Source organism: Pinus tabuliformis, chromosome 7, assembly GCF_031772625.1.
Source record: "Pinus tabuliformis cultivar Carrire ecotype Pingquan chromosome 7, CPIR1, whole genome shotgun sequence".
Taxonomy (NCBI): Eukaryota; Viridiplantae; Streptophyta; class Pinopsida; order Pinales; family Pinaceae; genus Pinus; species Pinus tabuliformis.
This window is the reverse complement of record NC_142293.1, coordinates 467,565,254-467,574,762: the sequence shown is the minus strand read 5'-3', so window position 1 is coordinate 467,574,762 and position 9,509 is coordinate 467,565,254.

The following is a 9,509-nucleotide window of genomic DNA, read 5'->3' as shown; positions in this document are numbered from 1 at the left end:
TCATTTTCCTCTAAACCCTAATCTACCCTATCTCTTTCTAGGATGGGTCTGTGTTTTGGCCTTTTCCACCCCCCCCCCCCCCCACGCTCACTCATTTCCCAAAATTCCTTTTTTCCACTACTCACTGACATCATCCCCTACCCTCCTAAATTTCCTTACAAATTTAGGCAACTCTTAAGTCCGTCATACAACCTCATTCCCTCACAGCAGAAAATTTCACTGTTTTTGCTTGCCTTTCACCTAGGGCTTGAAGTATGGAGCATGACTCATCACCATCAGAGAAGAGGAAGTACAACAAGGGGGGAAAGATATTGAGGTTTGAGCCCTCTAATTGCAATGAAATCACCTCCTCCCCATTTGTCATGAAATTCTTTGAAGATGTCAATTGTTTAGGGTTTTGTCAAAGAGTGCGGGAAGTAGGTTACCATGAGCATCTCACAGGTATATTTTCCCTCACATTCAAGGAAGATAAGATCACCATTGGACGGATTGATTTCATGTTTTTAGTGGATGCCATATCTCAAGCTACATGCATACCAAACCATGGTGAAAACTGGTTCAAAGGCATGAACCTAGACCTAGAAGAGTACAAACCCTACTTGAAATCACAATACAAAGGAGCTCACTCACATGTTTTCCCATTCAAATACTTGTTGGAGAGATATGCACCATTGATGAAGGCTGTCATGAATTTCTTCACATGTGAGGACAAATTTTCCAAGCTATATCAATACCACATAAGACTGCTCATGCACTTTACAACTACCAAGTCTCTAAATTTGTCCAGCTACTTGTATAGGAGCCTAACCAAAATGTCTGAAAGGATGAAATTGAAAGGAAAAGTGCATTATCCCAGCCTCTTTCACCATAGCCTGATAAAGGTTATAGTACTCCATCAGTTGATAGAGAAGAACGTGACATGGGACACCTTCATTGAGGTAGCCTTGAAAACACATATAACCACTTCACCAAGCCAGCACCAAACCATGTTAGTACATCCCATGGAGGTGGGGTCATCAAGCAAACATGATGAGGTTTCCAAGGCACATAGGCCTGAGGTGACCAAGACATATCATAGAGGCAAAAGGCTTGTGTTTGCTCCTCAAATTGAGGAAGGGGCCAAGCCTACTACATCAACAAAACAAGGATCACCATCACATCATGAGGCTTCTTTGCATGATGAGGAGACCATTGAGCATGATTTTGACCTTGTTGATTCGGATTCACATGATGAGAATAAAACCCTGCAACAAGTCATCAAAGAGAATTATTCTCAGATCATGGAGCTCAAGGAAAATTTGGAAAGGGCCAAATTCATTATTTCATTCCTTAAGCAAGAAAACAATCAACTTAAGGCAAAACAACTAGTCATGGAGAAAGAGAAATTCAAAGCCAAGAAACAAGAGATGAAAGGAAAGGAAGTGGTGGACCATGAGGACACTAAGAAGCATTAAGGACATGTGGCAAGGAAGAGACCAAGGACAATGGGTCTTAGGAAGGCACTTCAGAGGGAAAGAGAACAAAAGCCACTAATGGAAGAATTGACCTTTGAAGATAAGATTGCCATGGAAATAAATGAGGACAAGGATTTTTGGCTTGACAAAGTCAATTTCCACCTTGAGAATCTACTTGACAAGGCCAATGGGGATAACAAGTTGCAAAATAAAATGGCCATCCATTATTACACAAGGAATCAAGTTGCCAAGGTCAAAATCAAGCAGTTGAAGGAAAAACTCAAGGAAACCCTAATCAACCAAGAGGAGAAGGGTAAGTTAGATTTGTTTTCTGATGCATCCATGATTGCATAACATACCTCATTAGGCATATCTGGACAAATTTTGGGAGGATTTGGAGAAAAATTTGTGTTTTGGTGCAGACTTGAAATTTTTTGGCAATTTTATGTCTAGGAGCATAGCAAGCTCACGCTGCGCTTCTTCCTCAGGGCTCCAAATGATGGAAAATCAACATTTTTGGAAAGATTATGACCCCCTCTCAAAACCCATTTTCCCACTTTCCTGGTCTGGGGCTCAGTTTTTGAGAAATTTGCAAAAATGAGGCCAAAAATCACCTTTTTGCCCCTCTTTTTCCATTTCGCTGCGCACCTGGAGACACCTTGGGAGAATGGCCATATCTCAGCCAAAAAATGGGTCCTTTTGAGTGAAAAAATACTCTAAATACATCTACACTCTCCCATATTTCCAGAAAAGGATTTAGATCTAGATTTGGACTTCAGAAAGGCACTCAAAAATGGCCTCCAACAACTCGTTGTGCACCTGGAAATTTATGAGATTTTTGTAAAATTTTCACTGTGTAATTTTTTGTAATTCCTAGTTTGACTTTGGTAAAAGTAAAAAGGGTGAAGTAGATGAATGTGAGGGGTAAAATTAAATGTAAATAATGGGTGGTTAGTATTTGTAAGTTGTTTTGATGTAAATTTGACCTCATTTATGAGAGAGGTTGGAGTCAAAGTTAATTGTAGAAGTTGTTTTTAACTTCCCTAAACATTAGGGTTTGGTTAAAACACCTCATGGAATAGCTCCTAGATTCATGGATTTGACCCCTGAGAGTGGGGAGATATTTTTATTGTCTTTATATATCAGTTTCTCAGTGCTAGAACAGGTTGGATTTCAGAGGAGAGAACTATTGTAGCTTGTACTTGGACATTTTTTGGAAATCAAAGGACACAGTTTGCAGCTATTATCTAGGAATTCATGTGTAGTAAGTTTGTGATGATGTTTTTTCTCTGTTATAACTTTATATGAAATATATTCATCTTCTCTTTCCATTCATCAATTCTTCAATGGTTTTCCTTACAGATTATAAACATAATTCTTTGCATAAAGCTTTGTTTTGATGGAAAAATCATTATGTGTTACTTTCTTTCTTGCTTAATGAATTCATGTTTCATTCTCATTAAGACCTTTTGCTTCTTTTAAAAACTACACTACACCGAAAAACCCTAATATCCATCACAAAAGTAATGCTTCCTTTCTCCTTTATATCTTTGTTGATGTAACCCTTTGATCCTCTGACCTAGCTACCTAGTTTTTCTCCCTTATCCAGCAACCAAAACCCACCTGAGCCTAGCTGTTTAGCCTAAAATCCTTTACATTATAGTCATCTCTTGCTTGTGATTTCATAGAGAGAGCCCTCTCTGGTTTGGTAGGGCTAGCTACCAAACTAAAATCTTGGTATGTGGTTACCTTCATCGATCTCCTCATCAGCCTAGGACATTGTGGAGGATAACAGAGGGCATGACAACTAGGGAGTGCCAAGGTGTTCTACTGAATGTAAGGTTCCCAAGTCATGGAAAAATGTAATGCTAGTTGTGAGGTCATGACTGCCAAGGTGTGTTAGGGAATGCTAGGGAATGTTAACATGTGCCAGATAGTATGAAGACATGTAAAACAAGCTAAGATGTGCCAAGTGCTAAGGCATGCCAAGATATACAAGGGTGTGACAATGCATGCCAGGGACTGTCAAGGCAACAAAAGGGAGGAACAAGTTAAACTACAAGGAAATGAGCACATAGTAGTGTTAATAAGTCATCAATTTAACTTTTCCATGAGGGCATGCTAGGTACACCAAAACTAGGTGCCAATAGGTGCCAAGTGCCAAGTGTCAATGAATTCTAAGTGCCAAATATTCCTCTGGTTCTTCTCATCTAGTTTCCAATAATTGATCTCAAATAACTTTAATATTAAACCATGCCAAAATATACCAAGTCATCTCAATGCATGCCAAACATGCTAAGACTTGCCAAGTGCCAACACGTGCCAAGTGCCAATGTGCGTTAGGGAGTGTGATGCATGCTATGAAGTGGCAGAGCATATCGAAGAGTGCTAAGGTGTGCTAGAGAGTGCCAATGCATGCTGAGGAGTGTTAGGGAGTACTAGGAAAACACAAGGGAGCACTAGGTAAAAATGCATGGAAGTGAATGAATATGAGGGTGTGTCGGGGAGTGTCAATGAGTGCTAGTTGTCATGCCAAGGAGGGAGTGACAAGGTATGCTAAGCACAGGTAAGGCATGCCAGGGAAAATCAGGGCATTTCAAGAAGTGCTAGAGTGTGCTAGGTAGTTTCGGGGTGTGCTAACATGTTCCATATAGTGCCAAGGCATGCCACGTGCTAAGACATGCTAGGATGTGCAGGGTGCTAGAGTATTCCAATATTCGTCAAGGAGTTTCAAGGAAACAAAACGAATAACCAAGCTAAAATGTAAGAAGATGAACACATAATAGGGTTAAGAAGTTGGGATTTTATCTTTTTCAAAAGGGGCATGCTAGGCACACTAATAATGTGTTCCAATACATGCCAAGTGCCAATATGTGCCAAGTGCTAATGTTTGCCAATGCAATATTATGCCAAGGTGTTCCAGGGCATGCTAGGGACTACAGGGCATGAAAACACATGATATGGGAGTGCTATGCTATGCTAGGGCATGCCAACATGTGCTTTGGTGTCTTACTCATGACAATATTTTCTAGGTACAAAGATGTTCCAGGACATGCGAGGTGTTGCAAGGAATGTTAGTGTACTGTTCCAAAGCATGTTAAGGTGTGACAAGAGTGCTGAGGAGTGCTAGGTCTCTCTCATTAATAGAATTGACGGAGCTTGATTATGTATTAAATAATATAGTTCCTACACACACTAGTGGAACTTTATTTAAAGGAAACTTACTAGATAATAAACTTAATAGAGATGAATCATGTGTTTACTCATAGGAAAACTATATTCTTATGACTTAAGGGAAATGATACATAGTAATTACTTCTTAACAAATTTATTGACTATAACCACTATGACCTTGGACACATAATGAAAGAGACTCCACAACAATGGTCTTAAACCATTATCTTTTGAAAAAAATATAGTAACAGGTACATAGCATCATCAAAAACTCATTGGAATGATCAATGATGACGAACATTTTTTTACTGTCACCAAAAGTAACCAAAAAGAGCATTGGTGAGGGTCAATAAAAGATCGTCACTAGAAGTGTCACCAAAGAGAGAATTAGTGATGGGCCTTTAACGACCCTCACCAAAAGTGTCACCAAAGAGAGAATTAGTGACAGGCCTTTAACGACCCTCACCAAAAGTGTCATTGAAAATGGCTTTGGTGACAAACCTTAAAGGACCATCACTATATACACTTACAACAATGTTTTTTTAAGGACCGTCACCATATCTGACATTGTTGACGAACCTTAAAGGTCCGTCACAGGCATGAAGTGCCATAAAAAAATCATTGGAATAATCAATGATGACGAACATTTTTTGACCATCACCAAAAGTAACCAAAAAGAGCATTAGGGAGGGTCAATAAATGATCGTCACTAGAAGTGTCACCAAAGAAAGAATTAGTGATGGGCCTTTAACGACCCTCACCAAAAGTGTCACCAAAGAGAGAATTAGTGATGGGCCTTTAACGACCCTCACCAAAAGTGTCATTGAAAATGGCTTTGCTGACATACCTTAAAATATCATCACTATATACACTTACAACAATGCTTTTTTAAAGATCGTCACCATATGCGACATTGGTGATAGACCTTAACGGTCCCTCATAGGCATGACCCTCACCAATGACCATTTTTCTTGTAGTGGCGATGTTTTAGAACCTGACAAAAATAAATTTTTGAGAAAAAATCTCACTACACCTCGTGTCTGAATTTCAGATCTTGTCTCGCTATATTTTCATAGATATGATCTGAGGAAGTTAGGGTTTTTGGAAGCTTCAGAATTTCATCTAAAATAGGTCATTGTGGAAGTTTTTCTATAACTTGTTCGATACAACGTTTCAAAAGCTAAGAAAATACCCATTTGAGAAGAAAGCAAGCTGAACCTCAGTTCCAAATTTCAGATCTTGTCTTGCTATATTTTCGGATATATGAAATGAGGAAGTTAGGGTTTTTGCAGACTCCTGAATTACATCCTAAATAGGTGACCTTGGGAAAATTGTCATAATGTTCACTCTGAGCATCAGATTGAAATTTCGTAAGAAGTTATAGAGAGACGATAGAATGTATTTTGTTTGGGTATAATTTTTAGAACCTAAAGTTGAAACAGCGACACGTGGCATGTCATACAAGTTCACTCTACTAAAATAGTCTATAATTAGGTCATCGCAGGAGATTGGGAATAGATCTTTCTTCAGGAATCTAATTGCGTTCAGAATTGCGGAGTTAGAAAGAGGACCCAAAGGGCTATTAAAGACCAAAATTTCAGAACTTAAAGATCCGAAAGTACAGAGTTACAATCGTTTCAAGATCGAGATCCTAAAATCAAGAAAAAGTTAGATGAGGAAGTTTGATGGCAAGGATCCAGTAAATTGGATACTATAGATGGAGAAATATTTTGATCTACATAGTGTAACACTGTTAGAAAAAGTACATATTGCATCTAATTAATTAGAACCAAATCAATTTTTATGGTATAAAGGGCTTTTTTCTCGTAAACCACTTGTCATGTGGTCAATTTTCACGGAGGAAATGATAGCACAGTATGAGGATACAAAGAGAAACACCTTCTTTAGCCAATTGATAAATCTCAAACAAAAGTGTTCAACGGCAGAGTACATTGAGGACTTCCAAAAATTGAATATACGGGTAAATGATATTTTAGAGAAGAAAATGGTTGATGTATTCATAGGGACTTTAAAGAATAACATTCAACACGAGGCTCATCTTTGGGAACCTGATTCATTGGAGAAGGCATTCAGGTTGGCAAGAAAAATTGAAAGAAAAATTATGGAAACAAGGAATCCCACCACTCAAGATTATAATTATGGAAGTGCTTTTTCTCCTAGCCTTCCACAACCTATAAGGTTTACACCACAACAATTGGAAGAAAAAAGAGAAAAAGGGCTTTGTTACAATTATGATAGCAAATACACTAAAGGTCATAAGTGTGTTGAGAAGAAATTATTTTACATAGATTATGAAGAGGAGGAAGGAAAGGATCAAGAAACATCAAAAGAAGAGGATATACACCAGGAACCCACCCTAGAGAAAGAAGAAATTAATCTGACCATATCTTGTAAAGCGTTGGAAAGAATTACCACTCCTCAAACTCTCAAGATAGAAGGACATATCAAGAAGAAAAAGGTTAAAGAAGTGAAATATTACATCAGGAAAGAAGAAATGAATTTGACCATATCTTGTAATGCATTGGTTGGAATTACCACTCCTCAAACTATCAATATAGACGGACATATCAAGAAGAAAAATTTTCAAGAATTGAAAGAGCACATCAAGCATCAAGAAATGAAACCGACCATATCTTGTAATGCATTGGAAGAAATTACCACTCTTGAAACTATCAAGATAGAAGGACATAGCAGGAAGAAAAAGGTAATAGTGTTGATTGATTCAAGCAATACCCATAATTTTATTCATTGTAAGATAGCCAAGGAATTGAATTGCTTCCTATATCTAGCACCAGAGTGTCAAGTAATGGTTGCAAGTGGAGGAACCATAAATTGCTCTGGAAAGTGCCATAATATCAAGCTATCCATGGGAGAATATGTATTGAATAGCCCAATGCTTTCCATTCCAATGGGTGGTGTTGATGTTTTGCTAGGAGTCCAATGGCTACAATCTTTGGGTATGATAGCTTTTAATTTTCAAAAAATTTTCTTGAAATTTTTTTGGGAAGAAAGGAAGTTGAATTGAGGAGTATCGAAGGGAAACCCAGAAAGATAATCAACTCTAACAACATGATAAAGCTTCTAAATAGAGAACAATGGGGTGTAATTGCACAATTATGTTCACTAGAGGATCCCACATCGAAATCATGTATTTCTCCATAACTCCAAAATGTTTTGGACAATCATTCCAAGGTGTTTGAGACTCCTAAAGGCCTCCCATCTATTCGTGATCATGATCATACTATTCATTTGATTCCAAGAATTGTTTCTCCAAACATCAGGCCTTACAGATATCCATATGCCCAAAGGAGTGGGAACTCATTCAAAAGTTGCAGAAGATCCCAGTTCAAACAGTATTGCGAGAACTTGACAAGGAAGGAAAAATCATATTGGAACCTGAAGCAGTCACACAACTGAGAAGTCGACAACTATGAAATAGATCAGTTTCAGAGTATCTCATCAAGTGGAAGAAATTACCCATTCAAGATTCCACATGGGAGGACAAGAATTTATACAGAAGCATCAAGAACTACTCAAGCGTTGAGGACAACACTTTTTTAAGGAGAGGGGCATGTTAGGTCCCTATACTACAAGTGTAACCCCTTATTTTTATTAGTACAACCCCCTTATTATATTGTTGTGCCCATGTTGTCCCCATATTGTTATTATTATGCCCCATAGAAGCCCACTATTTTTATTATTGTGCCCTTATATTATTATTGTTATGTCGGCTCTGATTATATTATGACCCCTTAGACTCCTATATATAGAAAGGAGGTCTTGTCATTTGTATAATCCAAGAATTGTTCATTTGTGTAATGTAAAGGAGGTTTCCCCCTCGAAGAGGCTTATTTCTAAGGTGTTGATCTATCTTTTCTATCTTTTTGTGAGTTGGTTTCATAACAGTATAGCTGGTGTAAAACAACTCAAAGATACCGTGGTCAGTCCAACAAGGCCATTTCCATGGAAAATAAAAGGCCACGAAAGCAGAAGTTGGATGTTGGTTATTCCCTCAACATATCTCTGAAGCGGAGCCAAATTATAGCTATGGTGCAAGGGGAAATTGCTTCCAAATCTCTGCTCGAGAATGGAAATGTTGTGTATTTGGTACTCACATCTGATGATGTTACTTTTGAGGGATTTTGTATTCTCCACAACTGTAATTGAGTACAATCATTGGGCAAGAAGATCCTTGGATCAGTTGAGGCATATCAATGGGAAATTGAGGAAGATCACTCAACTAATAATGAAGGATATTGTTAAGGAATAAACACCCAGTAGCAAGAAGGGTAAACTCCTGGAAGGAGAACTAGCATGGAATCTCTGCCTAAACAATAAACCGTGCAACCCTTTGTTTTGTGAGAAACATAGTATTTCTTTTTATTTATCCTTTCTTAATCCCATGCATGAGGATCAATTTCTGTTGCAAAGTGAATGTAATTGAGTAGCATTACAATCATTTAACTAATTTACTTCAATATTATAATACAAATTTAATGATAAAATTGTCAGGTCGAATTGTTTGGACTCTATTTAGCGAAATACATTGATTGTGATTGACATCATCAACTGATATGGGTAGTAAATTTTATTTCTTATCTACATGTTTTCCATTTTCCAGCACCCATCAATTGGTATTAAAGCAGAAAGAACCTGCAGTGAGGCAAATCCAACAAAGAAGACTTTTTTCTCCCTCCTTTGTTTCAAATCCAACAAAGGAGATTCAGGGGAGAGAAGCAGCTCCAGGATGAGAATTGGCAATATGATGTCCAGAAGCCTGTTGCGAAAAGAGAAAAAACATGATATGTGGAGGAGTATATGTGAATTGGAGAAGCATATATCGAAGAAATGCAAAAATTA